The sequence below is a fragment of the Anarhichas minor genome, unplaced genomic scaffold (genome assembly GCF_050575085.1).
Source record: "Anarhichas minor isolate MPS153535 unplaced genomic scaffold, ASM5057508v1 ptg000040l, whole genome shotgun sequence".
NCBI classification, from domain to species: Eukaryota; Metazoa; Chordata; class Actinopteri; order Perciformes; family Anarhichadidae; genus Anarhichas; species Anarhichas minor.
In genome coordinates, this window is record NW_027466486.1 from 10695940 (window position 1) to 10713291 (window position 17352).

The window sequence follows — 17352 nt, forward strand, 5'->3', positions numbered from 1 at the left end:
GTCTTTGTTCAGGTTGGTGCGATTTGGGGAGACCTGTGGTTACTAATGGTAACAGCAAGTGCGTTTTTAAATCATAACGGGTCACAGAGTTCCTCAATGACGAGTGAGGAAGAGGAAACTGGTGTATCTGATCACAGCACACAAAACAACTATGAGCATAGAGGATTAACGTGTGAAATGCAAACCATCCTTGTTCGTAGATGCACAGTTTGTGGGAAAGGCGGACCCCGCCAGTAGCCCCGTCACTATGTAGAGAGGAAATTACAGAATGCAAACACATTGAATGATACATATATATGATCAGGAATGGGATTTGATGTGATGAAAATCTTAACTTTAATGTATCCCTTTAAATCTCTGCTGGAGTTGCTGCCTTACTCTCCTCCTCTTCACGACACACCAAGCCAGAGTGGTCTAATGAAACACTAATGGGAATCTCATGATGAGATGGTCAGCAGTGTTGTGTGACTTCACAGACAGTGGCGCCAGTGTTTGATAATCAGTTTATGTGGTTCGCAGAGATCTGTGTAATAGTAACATTACACTTAAATGGTGGCTCCTTAACTTATTGGATTTGAAATGGCATTAAGTTAGGTTAACATCAATTGCTTCAGTTCGCATTTGAAAGTCTGAAATAACTCTGACTCTGATAATTGACTCCTTGATTTGTTGCCAGGGTAATCGAGAAGTTTCTGTTTCTGTTTGTCTGTTTAACAACTGATTCATCATGTGTAACTTCATTTGGAGTAATGAGAGTTAGGCTGAGCCATGCAAATATCAGAAAGATTAAGATGGCAAAACCCTCGATGATTCACTATTTTGAGTTGCTATCTAAGACATGGCAGGGATTTAGAATACAGTCAAAGAGTCTCTGTGGTGTTTTATTAGCAGCACGATATAAAGGGGCCCCCGTCCAGATAAGAGGTTCTTTATGGCTGGTGTTTCCCCAGGACTGGAGACCTCAGGGCCAGCCAGGAGATATTAGATGACCAGGCTCTGGAGCCTGGAGTCTTCAACCCAGCTGTTCACACAAAACCTCCACACACACAACACGCTCAGCCAAAGAGGGCACACAGGGGCAATAAAGTTGGGTCAGGTGCAGACGACTATGCCAGCACTGTGAGGGAGTGAGCGTGTGTAGTTCATGATTGTATTGGGCGTTTTGTATGGGATGTTTACATTGAGCTAACCAAGCTGATCTCCTCTTTGTGCAGTCGCTCATTCTGTTATGTTCCTGTGCAGACGGTCTCCTGTCCCTCATTTGGCTTATTGCAAAATGTGAAGCACTGATATCTGGTATGAATCACCATGACAGTGTGTCTGTTTTATGTTGTCCGACTGGGAGTTTGACCACAAACACGAAGTGCAGCATGCAAAAAACAAACCCACAAATGAGGCACACAAAAACACAAACTGGATTATTTGTATTGCATTCACTATTGAGACATGTGAATGTGGCTGATGCAATGCAGCAACGATATGGTTATTAGCCCGTTCCTGCAGGCTGTGGTCTGTTTCACATCATGGAGTAAATTACAGAAAGGGCATTGTTTAAATCTCTTAACTGCCTCACTGACATTAAAAATCTTGTTTTTGAGAATGTCCTGGCCAAGATAGGCAAGATATACGAAAACAGAAGTAACATGTTTACTGAACTCCGGCTCTGTAGCGTAAAAAAGGCCAATAAATCTGATGAATGCGATGTGGGTAAGTGTGTCTAAGATGAGAAGACAGACAGTGGCGATAAGAGGACAAGTTTTGAGTAGGTTTCATAATGTCGTCTGTTCCTCCTCCACAGAGAGCTCATTCAGACAAGAAGAGAGCATGGCAGGATATCCTGGCACGACATCCAGCCATCCAAATTATTCTCGCTTATGTAACAAGTAGTGACACACAACTGTTAGGTGCACAGGATCAACCATGCGATGTAGAAATGAGAAGCAGAGGCATATGTTGTGAGAAAACGAGATCCAAACAGATACTAGTTGAGTCGGTGCGCGGCCCCTTTAAGGAACGGAGTGGATGAGCCCCCCTCGGGGGGGGGGGGGGGGGGGGGGGCCGAGACTGGGGCTTTTGTTTAAAAACTACACGCTCCAAACTGCTGCAAGACGCTGAAATCAGCAGAAGCTTGGCTGGGGGTCAGGCGGGGTCGAGGCTGCCACTCACCCGCTGCAAAACAGCCTGGGCAGACCCTGGAAGAAGAGAAAAAAACAACCTGCAACTTTGCTCAATTTACAGTGTTTACAGACACATCACAAGAGGCTCGGGTTAAAGAAAACCCACGCTAATTTATCTGTTTTTCTTCTTACACAAGCTTTATCACCTCATTCCAACACTTGGACCAGATAAACCTATTAGGACCCAGTCTTATTGATTGGGGTATTTCGGGACAACTGAAGTTAGGTCAGCCCGTTTCCTAACCTAATCTGTATTGATTATATTTGTATCGTATATATCAAACCCCTGTGACGGACTGGATTTCTTTGACAGGCACAGTAAAGTGAAACTACTACACTTTTTCTTCTGAGTCCTCCGTCAGCAGGATGTGTTCCTGCTGTGGTGACAAATCCTCTCAGCAGTTGTGGACCTAACTGGAACATTGTGACCTGGCACTCATGACATAACCAGAAACAGACTGCAGGTGTTGTACAGGAAAGCTCTAACTTGTTCCAAATGTGAGCTGAGGTCCGCAAATGTCTTTAGAACCTCTGGTTTTTCCACAAAGTTGGACTACTGTGATAATATTTTATACGTCTATGGCAAATAGATTAATTGTACCTGCGATGTACATTGTGGTGTGATGTTTCTGTGGTGGAGTGGGCGAGTTAAACACACTCTGTGACTCAGTCTGTATCATGTAAAACCTGTACTGATTGTGCAGAGAAAACGTGTCACGATAAGCGAGTGATCTTCACCATCGTGTCTGTAGCTCACAGGTTAACCTCAGGTCAGCCGATCGGTGTTGTAAAAGACTGCTCCGCGATGAAAGGCAGCAGCAACCGCAGACTTTACCCCCTCGTCACAGACCCTGCAGATGCACACAGGAGATAAGAGTCTGCTGCTGGAAGATGCAAGTGGACCGATTTGCACTTGCCTCTGCAAAGGACCATGCACATGTTGGCACGTACACACATTTTCAGGCTCACGCACACACATGGGTTACTCGGCCGCAGAGGTTTTTCACGGCACCACCCTGTTCAACCTCCATCTGTCTGACTGCTGAACTTTCAAACCCGGACATCCCCACAAGTGGCCAACATCACAGCTTGTCTCAAACAGAGTAATGCTCTCTTTTCTCAACACGAGGAGCGTCAGGATTTCTTCACTCAACCACCCTTAAGCAGAAAGCTATTAGCGGTTGTATTTTGAAAGTGATTTCAGGAAGACTAAGAGCCATCAGGTGACACAAAGTGGAGAAAAATCCACGATTAGCTGTTCTCGAGTAGCTGTAATTCTCAGGGGCGAGAGGTTTATTGCTTTAAGAGAAAGCGCCTTCAGACAGTTTTATCAAAAACAGTGAATGTAAATATTCACTAGATGTTTATTTAAAAAGCCTCCCCTCTTTACAGCTTACTGTAAATCTCCCAGGTGGTATTCAGCAGGGGAGAGTGTGACTTAATTGCATTTCCAGTGCTGGCAATGGTGGTGAGTTTTCTTTGTGTACAAAAGGTGACAGTTACTCCACTTAAGTATTCAGATCCTTTACATAAGTAAAAGCACTAATAGCACAATTGTTAATTTATAACAGAGCATCATATTTTGTAAGCACTTCAAAGTGTTTTGTATGCAAACATTTTGTTAAGTCATTTGTAATTGAAGCTGTCGAATGTAGTGGAGTAAGAGTGTAAGGTGGCATGAAAATAAAACACTCAATTAAAGTAACTCATATTTGTACTTAGGTTCAGTGCTTGAGTAAATCGATGTAGTGTGCTGAACTTCCACCAGCTGCTAACAGACCTGGACTTTGCTGATCCTTTTTTAAATGCCTTAAACGTTCTTCCTACAGTAGCTGAACACTAAATGACACATAAGCACCGGTGTGGGTGGCTGTTGTGCGGTCACAGGTGTGTGTTAATGGGGTGTTTTACAGCAGCTTTGGATGTGACTCAGCCACTCAGAAGTGAAGACCAGAGCTAGTCTTTTTTTTTCTTTTAAATAACAAGCGTAAATGACATCGGTTAGGTCTGTTCGTCTGGGTGCCCTCGGGTGATGTTTTGGGCAGAGGATGGTTGTCAGGAAGAAAATAATGATAAGAGAGAGGGGTAAATCCGGGGAGTAGGGATAAGATGGACAGCAAAGTCCGATACATATAAACACGCAAGATCATACACACACACACACACACACGCACACACACACGCACACAAACAATCGCATACACACACACGCCCACGCTGTGATTCATGCAGACAAAGTCAGTCTCCAGCAGAGATCTGTCCTCACCAGAAGGCCTCAGGGGGAACCAGACAGAATATTTAAGACAGACCTCCCTAATCCCTTTAGTTAGACTGAAATCACACACACACACACACACACACACGTTTATATTTAGGGGAAGAGATTCAAAAGAAAACAGGATATCACTAAATTTGTTTTCTGGCTTGCATCTGTGTTTGTTTTTCTGTGCTTGCATTGTTATTCTGTCTTTATATTTCCGCTTAAGAATTTCCAAACAAATTCCCATTTGAAAAAAAGACACAAGGGGAGCAGGGTTTCGGTCCAGAAACATGCACAGTCACTACAGCCATGTAGCAGAGCTCGATGTGTGTTTATACTTTTTATGACCTGCGTGATGTGTTGACCTTATCATGGTTTTTATGATACCGACTGACAGATAAGCTTGTGGTTGTTCTATCCGAGCTGTGTGATGGAGTGTGTGAGGATGCAAACTCATGCCGAAGAGAAGATAAGACAAGTTTTTATTTTACATGGATACACTGCTGTGAGTGAGTGAGTGAGTGAGTGTGTGAGTGTGGTGGCAGTGAGAGGTACCTCCTGTTGCTGCTTCTGCTGTTTGACAGTTTGTGTGTGTGTGTGTGTGTGTGTGTGTTTGTGCATGTGACAGAACAAAAGGTCAGGAGGCCGACTCTGTGGTCACACATGAGTCCCTCTGACGTTCGATCCCACAAGCGAGGCATCGCAGAAAACCCTCGTAGCCACCTACACAACACACAAGAGATAAACACTTTTCCTCCCCCTCGCTGCTCTCTTTTGCTCTCTCTCTCCCTCAGTTGATGAGAGAGTTGTTATTATTGGCGGGGGGCCTGCTCCTAACTCCCAGTAGAAGCCAGATGATTGTTTTTGCTGCCTGAGGTCCAGACCTTACCTCTCCAGATCCTGTTACTGGAACTGTGGACCGCTCCACAGGGTTACCGCCGAGAGTTGAGCATAAAGAGCGGCAGCGAGATGAATCTGCAATCCAAACAGACAGATTTTAATAGTTGACATTAATAATAATAATTTAAATAGATTGCTTTTTTTTTTTTTGTTGCTTTTAGCTGCAGCTGCATTGATGTGGATGGAAATAGCAGCTGTGGAAATATATTTAAGATTAAAACATTCTCTTACTCAAGTACTGAAGACCAATTTTTAGGTACTTGTGTCTGGAGTATTTCCATTATCTGCACCACATTACATTTAATGCAAAAGCTCTACTTACTAGTTGTTTTGCAGATTAAAGGTGCCCTGGGGAGTTTTTCATGTAAAGAAACATTTACTGTTTACATTCAGCATTATTCAGCCAAGATGCATTTTGTGTATTCTTTGCTCAAGAAAAAAAAACGTGCACACAAAACATTTGCAAAGCAGATTTCTTTCTTAAAAGTTATAAACCTTCATTTTTTAATATGAATTTCTCCCTCCTAGCAGTCTAGCACCATGCTAACTGTGTTCCCTGTGTTTCAACAGTGAGAAACCGCTCACTCGATAAGGATCAAGTGAGCGTACACGTGTGTAATTGTGCATTTGTACGTTTTAAAACACATCTAATCAGTTCATAAGATGTGTGCATTGTTGATGCAGATTGAACTACCCAACAGCACATAAACTCCCAATCTTTCCTGCTAACTCTGTTGTGCTTATTCAGTACATTTTCTCATCAATTTAATGTAATCATGTCATCTATGAAATGAAGCTTGCGCTACACGGCAGTTTACAACACACACACATGCACACCTGTCACACATGTGTGTATTTTTAGCGGCCCGGGCCGAGCAGCTGTTTGCCATTACTCATATCAGTGTGTGCTCCTTCTCTCCCTCTCTGACCCAGTGTTATTCTTTCTAAGCCACTGGAGCTACAGTCACTGTATGACTGAGTTGGCCTAATGCTGGCAGGCTGTTTTTCCTGCCGCAGTGGTTTAAGCAGCTATTTTGAAATGCTTGTCAAGCTTAATCATTTCCCACTATCATTGTGCCCAGAATTATTTATCATTTAACCGTGCAGAGGGAAAATTTACAGAGGACCTGTTGATGAATAATTCATTGTTCTCCGCTTTGTTGTTTATGGATGCTGCCACAGTGAAATGAGTATGTCACAAGAAGAGTGTGCGGGGGTTTTTTTTTGGTTTGCCACAGAAAAGATTAAACAGCATAAGAAAACACACACAATCCTGCATATGTGCCAGAACAGGCACGTATGCTTACACACACACACACACAGAGCGGACAAAACCCACCATCGTATTTCCTCCGTGCCGAGGATCAAGACACAGAGGTGAGGGTGAAACCTAATGCTGTGTGTAGCTGTGAAAACATGTTTAGCAAATGATAGAGTCTCTTAATTGGCCCGTACAGAGCGTCAGAGATCATGTCAAGGTCGCTCCATCCCAAAAGGCAAAAAAAGATCTTTATTACCCTGAATTAAGATGGCATTAATGACTTCCCTCTGCACTTGGACATAAACATCCAGTTAGTGTTTTACAGAGTGCAATTACCCCAGTGGTGTGATTACCTCAGACCTCTGCTGGCTTCCTCCATGCAGTAATAGCTGGCCAGGAAGACATCAGCTTGTTTAGTTTAACTCCGCAAGATCAGGGTCGGACGCACCAGAGAATAACAAAGAAAGAGAGAGAGAGACAGACAGAGTAAGAGACATAATGTGTTTTACAGTCATTCTACTAAGCAGATGCTCTGATTGAATATAGAGGCAATGAAGAAAAGGCTTTAGGCAAAAGGTCAATGCACATGGTTAAGTCAGTAATCGCCAGACAAACCCTGACGATGGAGCTGTTATCAGAATTGAATCTAATCTGCTGATCTTTTATTTGTGCAGTCAGATGAGCGTCAGGCATGGCTGCATGTAGAAACTATCAGGAGGCTTCAGGGATCCAGTGGCTTTCAATCCAAACCAACAACCCCGTATATAACTAATCCACCTCTGGCTCAAGTTTGTCGGTGATCACCTTGAAGAGAAAACAAACCCTAGAGCAGAATTCTTATTTTTTTTGTAATCAATACTCTGCATGTTCCACTCTCTTCTAAATATTTCGCAGTTATCAGCAGCAATTCTGATGAATAGGAGAGGCATCGTCTGAGCTGGACAAGTTCACTTCAACCAGAAAAGGTATCATAACACTCTTGCACTCTGTTAACACTCTTAACAGTCTTGCTCGGCTCTCTTGAGTCCCGGGGGGCCAGTATTGCCAAATTTGCGACATGCCCGCTGCATTTTGTAACGAGAAATTTCCTCTCAAGTTAATTTTGACGCGTTGCACTAATGCAAATCTAACAGGTCCCTGCTGATTCCTGTTTGGTGAAAGATGTTCGTGTACTCAAAGCTGAGCAAATTCCTCGAGATAACGTACATATAACACACAGTAGCTGTTTTTCGCTGACTTCTTGCTTCGATAAGTAAACCATCACAGCTTAAGCATACGATTGAACTCTGGTTGACACATCCTCAGAGGCCTTTGGGCATTGAGGGATTGAGGTGGGCTTATGGACCAACCAGTCGAAAGGTGTTTGTAGCATTGCAGCTGATAAAGAGGCTGACTGGGGAGGTAGCAGATAGATGTTAGCTGTAGGTTGACTGAAAGTTAATGGGGGAAGGGGGACAAATCTAAGCTGTGCAGATGAAGTGCCACCCTTTGAGGGGGGTTTCCAAGCATGGTTTACCCAGCGAGTCGCTAAAGGTCAAGTCATTAACCCTTTATTGATAATGCTTAGAAGTTCAGCCTTCAGGCGTCAACACTTTGCCAAACAGTCATGCATTCCTAATAAACAGGCTTACTACTGTGCATTACGCCGTCCATGTGTCACATGTAAACAAATCAGGTTGTTCATAAACCTTAAATCAAAAGTTTAGGCCCATTAGAGCAAACCATGCATTTCGCCTCTATATACATATATGTGAAGCCTTTACTGTTAACACTGAGGAGGTCACAGGGTGCATACTGTACAACGTAAAATGAAATGTAATGAGCATTCTCTGTGCTGATTATCGCATTAATTCAAACACAAACCCCCTTGTGCCATGCAGCAGCATGAGCATGACTTGGCTCTGTAGACTCCAGGGAATTGGTGCCATTGTGACATGCTCAAACCTCATGGGCGTGATTGAAAGCGTGAGGTTTCGGGGTGTGAGAACCACGTGAGAGAAGTTGTTGAGAGGACAAAAACAGAAACAGAGAGTGAGAGAAAAAGAGAGAAAAGGTCTCTTGTGTCTTGCCCTCAGAGGCCCAGCTGCTGCAGCTTTCATTATTCAAATGCTGCAGCATGACACTGAATTAATACAGCCATTGGTAAACACTGCTACATGAGGGCCTGTGCCGCAAACATTAAGTTGGCTTGTGCAGCAAATAAGCGAGTCAGGCGATGTGCTGTGAGAGAAATAGGGAACAGAAAGAGATATATGTCTATAGGACATTAAATACACTATGCGCAATTACTAGATGGTTACATGTTATAACAAACTGCTGGAAATCAACTAAAATCGGACTTTCATATGTATTGTCATATGGAGCTCCTGTTTGAACTCAATGCTTAATGCTTGAGAAAATAACATAACAAAATCAGACTTTCACATCTATTAGGTCGTATTTTTAAAGAAAAACCAGAGTCCTTTTTTTTAGATGATTCACCGTTCCATGTCAAATTGAACTCGCTCGACGGTGTATTTTTCTTGTTCATATTGTTTTACACCTCTGTACAACTCCACTGAAACCACCAGCTGATCCCCGTGTGTCGACCTGTGGGTTTGCAGAGGTCGCTACCAAGCCGATGACCCCGGGGTCACAAATGGCGGAGGGGCTGTAGGCACCGAGGGTATTTCTGTCTTGTTCCCTACTTGTGATTTCTAATGTTCTAATCTAGGGGGTGCGTGAGAGCAGGGGATTGCCAACGTCCCTTCCCCCATCTCCCCTGCCCTCCCCCTGGGGAAAACTACGCTGGAGTGGATAAGACGATGTCCAGACACTCGTTGCTCAAACTCATAAAAACAACCATGATGAGAGGTGATTGTTTGCAACGAAACATCATAGTAACAACATAGACATTTGGCTACGCTAGCAAATTCACCACCAAGTTTGACTGCCATGAGCCTGAAAGACAAGAAGAGAGATAGAGAGACATATTTAAAGAGACGGAGTGAGACTGATTGCCCGCTCTCTGGCTTTACATCTGCGATAAGTTCAAGAGTTCAAGATGGTATCTGGATAGTTTGTCTTGCGTTGCTAACCGCTCGACGCCACTCTGCCAACCAGCGCTGGTTTGGGGTGACTGACCATGATATGTAGATCATAAAACCTCGGCAGTACGGGACAGTTCAGCCTGAGTTCATGGAGGTAGTCAGAGAGAGAGAGCAAAAAGGAGGGGAGAAGCAAAGTCAAGCCGACAGTAGTGCACCGAACTCTGCAGACGCCTGCTCAACTCCACCTCTGCTGCACACTCATCTGTTTTTAGAAATGGACATAACAAGCCAAAAACGACATGCTTGTACTTCACATTAACTACATCTTGCAACATTGCCCCCAAATGAATCAGCAGATTTACCGGTTCACAATATATTTGTTGTCTGCACCTCCCCATCTAAACATCCTAAAGCAAAGAAAACAAAGGTTCCCATTGGACCAATAATGAATAAATAACTCCCATGTGACCATGGGCCAAGTCCCATTTCGCTCCATCCTCTGTTTGTTTTCCCCACCATTGTAATTACCCCTCCCCCCCCTAAAAAGCCCAAACTACCCGGCAGTAAACAAACCCAACAAACCCCGGGACCCTGACTCAGACCAATAAAAACGAGGCACAAGAGAATAGAGGAAGGGGGGGGGGGGGGGGTTGAAGGATAGTCGCTTATAAGGACAAATATGGCAGGGCAGCAGGATGGGAAAGCTTTGGACATTCTGTGTGTGTGTGTGCGCGCAAGTGTGCCTTTACCCCCTTCCTCTGGCTCTGACCCTGGCCCCCTGCCAGCAACAGTCACAGTCTAATTACTGAAATCTGTGTGCCAGCTAAAGGCATTGTAGGAGTCAGTATTGTCTGGGGGCCCGTGAGAGCAGTCACCATTCATCCCTGGATGCCCTCTATTCATTGAGGTGGAACGGCCTTTACAAGAAATCTGTTTTTTTCGAGGGAACAACGTGTTTGAATGAGTCGACTGAGACCAGCCCGCTAAATGATATAGTGGGACAGAGTCTCACTGTATTGAATTAAGCAACCAGCCTAAATGAGACCGACTGTGGATCCACATTGTCATAGTCGGACGTAAAGTTGCCGTAGCTACGTACTTAGCAAATGAGTTGCTAAAAATAAGCCATTTAGCATCGATATTGTTACAATGAGTCATTGATTCCATGTAGACGTCTTGATATATTCACCATGTCCTTTAATTAATCTGTCTTTTGCCTTAAAACCAATGGAGTCTAAGAGCTGATGTCATTTTTCCTAGTATGAAATCCCTCCGCTAGTATCCAGATTAGAGCAGTGCTCCCATGTTGGAGCCCAGCAGGGAGGGACCGGCTACAGCTTAGATTCCCCAGCCCCGTCTTTATCGCGCCCATGACTGGATTTATTAAGCCTAATGCTGTTAATCTGCTAGATTTTCAGTGTAAACCCATTAGGGGACATGCTGGAGGTAAGATAACGCCGGGGGAAGATGATAGAAAACTCTCTCTCTGTTTTCAAGTGAGAGCCAACTTCTGTGCGATTATCTGGCGGGCTGTGATCTTGTCAAACTGTCATAGGTCAGGGTGTGCCAGAAACAATGGTGTTAGGCCTCTTGTTATCACCGAAGCTGGAGATGAGGAGTTATTTACATCTGTGTTATCTACTTTCAGCCAGATCACGCTCGCCCGCTGTTTTCCCCAGGAAACCTTGAAAACAGTATCAGGAGGTGTTCTCAAAACAACCTTGATTTATAGAAACATTTGCCAGCGAGATAGGAGGGGGGCCCGGGTTCGCAGACATCGCTACACTGCCATTGTGACGAGCCGGCAGCTCCATGCATGTCAAACCCAAATGATCAGCCATGTTATAATGCTCAACAAGATGTAATAACATAGTGTGCTGGTGGCTTTCGGAGTGGTCAGGCTACAGTTGAGAGCCCCTGCCTGCCTTTGCCAGGTGTGGTGACTTTCAGCGGCTGCACTCCGTCTGCTTGCGACCACAAGGCTCACCGCCGTCTCTCTCCGGCGTCGCAGCCGTTCGCCAGGCAGGGCCCATCCTCACCACACCTCACCACACCACAACACAGCGCACAGTCGCTGTCACATGAAACCCTCACACCCTTTCACAAGTCTGCAGAGCTGCCTGCTCTGTCTACATGGTGTCGCAGCATCGAGAGGAACATTGTGCACACCACAAAAACAAGCGCGCCACAGGGATACTTTCACATGGCCGTCGTAGGAGTTTCACATCACCTTCAGTGGGTGATAATGCAGTTGTTGTTCTGCGTTAGTACGTCTGTTGTGTCAGGTTTGGGAACTAGATTGTGACCAAAACAGGGCCACTGCTGGAAAGCACAATTATCTATAATAGGAGCAGACATAAACCTCAGAGGGTCAACTCAACCACATCGCATATAGTTAGCATGCAACGGTCCACAGCTCTACATGGAGCACAAAGAGAAATACCAAGGAGCTAAGGTCAACCCTCGAGGCCATAACAGTATTTGTAGGTGAACTTTGCATACAACAAACAGCATTAGCATAGAAGTGGGGAGATATTTTTATCATCATCACCACAATCAGTTTAACTGTTGGGCTGGACTTGTCAAAAACAAATGTTGCACACGAGTTCACATTATACCGTTACTTTGTTTTCCAGCCCACCCTCATCTCTGTCTGCATTTGAAATTCATTCAACTGTCTTGGAAGAGAATAATTTATGAGAAAATCTGTTCATTGGAATGGCTTGTCTTGTTTTTGCTTTGCTGCGCTCCCCTGACGGAGTTCTGCAGGGACCGCCTGTCAGAATCACATTTTATTTATTTATTTTTTTTTAAATAGAGCCATTGTGCCAAAACATCAGCTACAAAAAGTTAGCTGTTTTTGAAAACAGGAATAGAATTACAGCTTCATTACAGATATTTTAATCATCCCTGCACAGAACTTCCTCTGTCCCATTTCCCCAAAGTTATTAGTGAGATTCTGTGTTTCGCTTGTTTTGTTTATCTTCAACAGGGTTTTCATGTCCTCCCATGGTGGAATGGAGGTGACCACAGGTTAATGATGAGAAGCCAGAAATGAGACGATTGGCGCGTGTTTGGTTCTCTGAGCTTCAGTCCCAGGTGGTTCCCCATTTTCAGGTCTCAAGCACCACTACTTCTCAATTCTTTGAGAAGCACGGGTTGAAGAGTTTACCCACAGTCGTCTGGGAAATCGCATTAGCCAATCAGCATGCAGGGATGGCGACGGTTTGCTGCGGTGCTGAGACGGCTGTGTGTGAAGAAGACGAAATGAACTGGTTGATGAACGTCTGGACTCTTCTCTCTGAGGGACAATTAAGTACAGTGCAAAATAGAGAGAGAGATAGAAATAGCTCTAATGTAGTAGAAAGATTGAAGAAAGTCTTGGTTTTGCCAACAACTTTTGGCTATTTGGATAAATAATGTGCAGCTATATTTATTCCCAGAAAGGGGTCTCCCAGGGACTCAAAACATTTGGTTACGGTACAAGCTAAAGAATAATGTTCCTAAAGTTTTGAAGTGATCACAAAGATTAGGGTTGGACTGGGAGGAGGGGAGAGGAGCCAATCTACTACTTTGTTTATTGCCATCCAAACTTGGCTCCGCCAGCCGGCCCTGTGGCTCATGCAATTGTTTGAGATGAGCTGGCAGCCAGCCAAACCTGGAGTAAATCAGCACTGTCGGTCAGCAACAACAGCCAGCAAGAGAGGCAGGGGGAGGAGGGCCTGTATGTAAGGATGGAGGGGGGGGGGGGGGGGGGGGTTGAGAAGTTTAGTGTGTATGCGTATGTGATAGACATACAGATAGTGAGGGAGTGCAGAAAAACAGAGCTAATAAGTAAGGAAAATAATAGAAGGGAAAGAATGCCAGGGAAGTGGGGGATGGGAGGCGAGGGTAAAAAAAAAAAAAAAAGTTATAGAGAAAAAGAAAAGGAGCGAGAGAGAGAAAGAGAGAGAGAGGGAGGGGAGCGCCTGGTGCTCTGTTGTGAAACATGAGCTCAGGAAAAACGGCTCTGAGTTTAACACTCAACCCAATGTTTTTGCAGTTGTTACTGTTTGGAGGAGGTCCATTGCGTGAGCCGACACGCACCGAAACCTACACAAAGACACACGCGCACACACGCACACACCCACGCACTCTCACACACACACAGTTGTCCTAGAGCCCCACCCCTGGTGTGCTGGTTGTTTTTCTCCCTCGGCCTCGTCCCTCTCTCCACACTCCTGTTATCAAGGTGAGGTGTGCTAACAAGACAGGCTGCCTGCCTGACGTCTCTGGCGCCCTGCCAACCTGCTGAGTGAAACAACCAAATAAAACGCACCCACTGAACTGGCCCTGTTCTGTTGCTCGGAGGCTTCATGCAGCTCCTTTATGCAGCTCCTTTATGCGTGCTGCCTGCTTGCAACGATGACAGTGCGTCTGGAAACCGTGCATGAGGCGAGCTCTTCTCTCATTACTGCACACCACAGGCCGTGCCAGCGTAGAGGGCTCCTCGTGTGTCCACAGGAAACCACAGTGACTCCTTATTTTTTTTAAATTTTGCTCCAGGAACCTTTTTCCCTGCCAATTAGCTCCCAACAATGACCCGTCTTGTTTATGTACGGTGTATTGAGTGACATCCTCCATCATAATTAGGTTCTCAGCTCCATGCCGGGCTGAATGGATTTTCACACGTGTGGAGAGACAGCCGCCTGCGGTGCGCAGTCTTTACAGGGTGTATCTTTTAATTGGGTCCAAATGGTGGTGGATAAAACGAAAATATTAAAGAAAAGCGATGAAGTTGGAAAATGTAGAGGGGAGAATAGCCAGCAGGAGACGGAGAGGACAAGTTCAGCAGGTTCATGTGCTGTGCTCTGAGGATTTTAAATCCCTCCCCTTGACCACAGGATACTGCCAGTGTTTGTGAGTCAGAGATTTCTGCTCTGTGCATGTGTGTGTGTGTGTGTGTGTGTGTGTCACAGCTGTGAGGCCGGGAGTGACTGCTGCTCAACAAAGCACTGCTGGGTTGCTCTTGGTAAACAAAGGGAACTCACAGTGCTGTGTAGTGATTGCCCAACCTCTCCTCTAGCAGAGAAAGTAAAGAAAAGAGCTGGTCGAGCACAGCAGATTAAAGGAAGTCAAAGTAGCAGGGAAACGGGGACTTTTAAAAGTGAGAGAATGACCCAGATGCAAAAGCAAAAACCAGGACTGTTTATTTTATTATCAGCTACAAAGTGTTAACAGATCAATTTCTGCAGGCTCTCCTCCCAGCTGTGATAGGGTGGCAGAGCGGAGCAGAGCAGGCTGGAGGAGGTGGTGGGGTGGGGGTTAGGGTTGGGGTCTTTGCCAGAGGAGGTCAGCTGTGTTCAGTCACAGCAGAGAGAGGGGGGGGGGGGGGGGGTTGGGGATGGTTGCTGAGTTGCTACGCCCACGGCATGCCCAGCTGAACCCCGATCAGCCCCTCTCCCCCTGCGCAGCACAACACTGTTGGCTTAGCTGCTTATTCCCATGACAACTGCCCGCCTGAGCACCAGATGTGTGCAAAGAGGGGAGAAAGAAGAATGGAAAGTGTTCAAATATATCTATGGCTGAGGCGGGCGCGTTGCTTCGCCTTGACTGACACTGGAAGGAGCCGAGTGTGGTGTCAAAACGTTTTCTACTCATGTGGTCATATTTTGTGGACACGAAGCTGAAGCGTGTAACAACACAGTGGCATTTACAAAGTAATGTTTAACAAACACAACAAAAACGTTTGCATAACTACCTAATACCATTCTATTCAATTCAAAGTAGAGTTGTCTGCCTGCAGTGTTTTGCTGCTGTCAAGATTGAAGGAGGAGGATTGTGTGTGTGTGTGTGTGTGTGTGTGTGTGTGTTTGTGGCTGTTATTAGGGGAGTATAGGTAATGAGAAACGAGTGAATGTGGTGCTGGTGGCTCACACGTGGCAGATATCATCATCATTGTTCAACTTAGTGACAGACCTTGCAGCTCAAACCTGCGTGCAAAGAACATAACCACCATCAAACCAGCGAGACTAAAGTTTCCAAAGCCATAGCAGCTCTGTGAAGCCAAAGACTTGGACACAGTGTTGAGCTAAATGCTAACGTGCACACCGTGGTAGTTCTGCGTGCAAGCATGCTAACGTTTGCTTTTTAGCACTAACTACGAGGTAGCGTAGAGTTGAGATTGATGGGAATGTAATAGCTTTTCAGTATTTGGTCATAACCTGAAGTATTGGACTACCTAAAAACCTGATCTGATCACAATTCATTCTGAGGGTGACATGAATGTCTCTACCAAATTTAAATGCAATCCATTCAACAGCCGAGGAGATATTTAACTAAAAAACAACAACGTCAACCCGTTTGTGATGCTGGAGGAAAAGTTGGTAGGATTTATTATAGGAATGTGCTACATTTCATGGCAATCCACTTGTCTCTCTTATTTTAGACAGGAACCATTGATATGCACACTTCAAGCTGTACGGTGAGGTGACTCATTAGGTTACTCATTAAGCTGAAGACAAATCATTTCTAACCTTTTCTGTACAGCCCTTTCTGTGTTGCTGCCGGCGAATGAAAAGAGTCAGCGACTCATTAATGTCATTTGAGACTGCAGAGCTCCTGTCCTCAAATCACACTTACATTAAAGTATAGCTCAATGAAAATGGTGAGCTCATAGGTGATAATTTAGTAATTGCCTCTGTGTGCTGGATTGAGGAGCTACTTGAAGTTGTTTTCAGGGCCTGGGGGGGGCTGGTGCCGTGGAGCAGGTGCTGAGGTGCCTGTCAACACTTATTTGCTGTTGTTCTCTCTCACGCAGCTACTTTATTCACTTAGAGACACAACGCACCACTTTAGCAGGAGGGGCAAATTGAAGCTGCGGTTGAATGTGTTGCACTATGTGACTTTACCTCAAACAGAAACCTCCTCTTCAGTCTGCTGGAGAGCCAGGCGAGTAGGAGTTAACGACGTAGGCTGCAGTGTTTTCATTGGCTTTGCAGACATAAACAAGAGCCGTACTTGTGCGTGACCCCTGGGCCTGACCCCAGAGATAGACGCTTCTCTAATGGGTGTCTCTTTCAGCAGGCGGCCAGGCCAGGGGAACAGAGGAGCCATTGTTTGGGCCAGGGAAAGCCGATGCTCTCCCCATTAAAGTGCTGAGCGTATAGAGGAGGGGACCGTAGGAGCCATGAAGGCGAGGTAAACAGCAAAGGAGACAGAGGACATCTTTGGCACACAGGGTTTAAATTTAGGATATCTTTTTTTTTTTAACAATCTCTTCTGCAGAGATGACACCCGGGTCTCTAGTCACATGATTCTTCTATGTTTTTGACAGTTGTATAAATAACACTGTTAATTAGCTCCTATTAAGGCTTGAAATTCCTACACTTAAAACACCTAAGACACAGGATTGAGAGGGGAGCACTGAACAGTTGTGTACTCTAAACCAACCGTGACTGGGGCAGGAGCTGTTGTTCTGTTTCAACCACATCCTCTGACACACTCTGTCATTGTGTGCATGTGTTTGTGCCGCAGACAAGGGAGTTTTGTTTTGCAGCGAGTGGCCAAACAGGTGAGTCGGGCGTCGGCACAGCGTGAAACCGTACCTGGCATGCACGACAATAGAAGTGCCACGCGTCAGCCCCGAGGGAGGTGACTGTAAGCCATCTGGTATGGTGAATAAAAGAGCAACGCAGTGTGATTTTAAGCACGCTGTAACACAAGCACGTTTATATTAGATTTAAT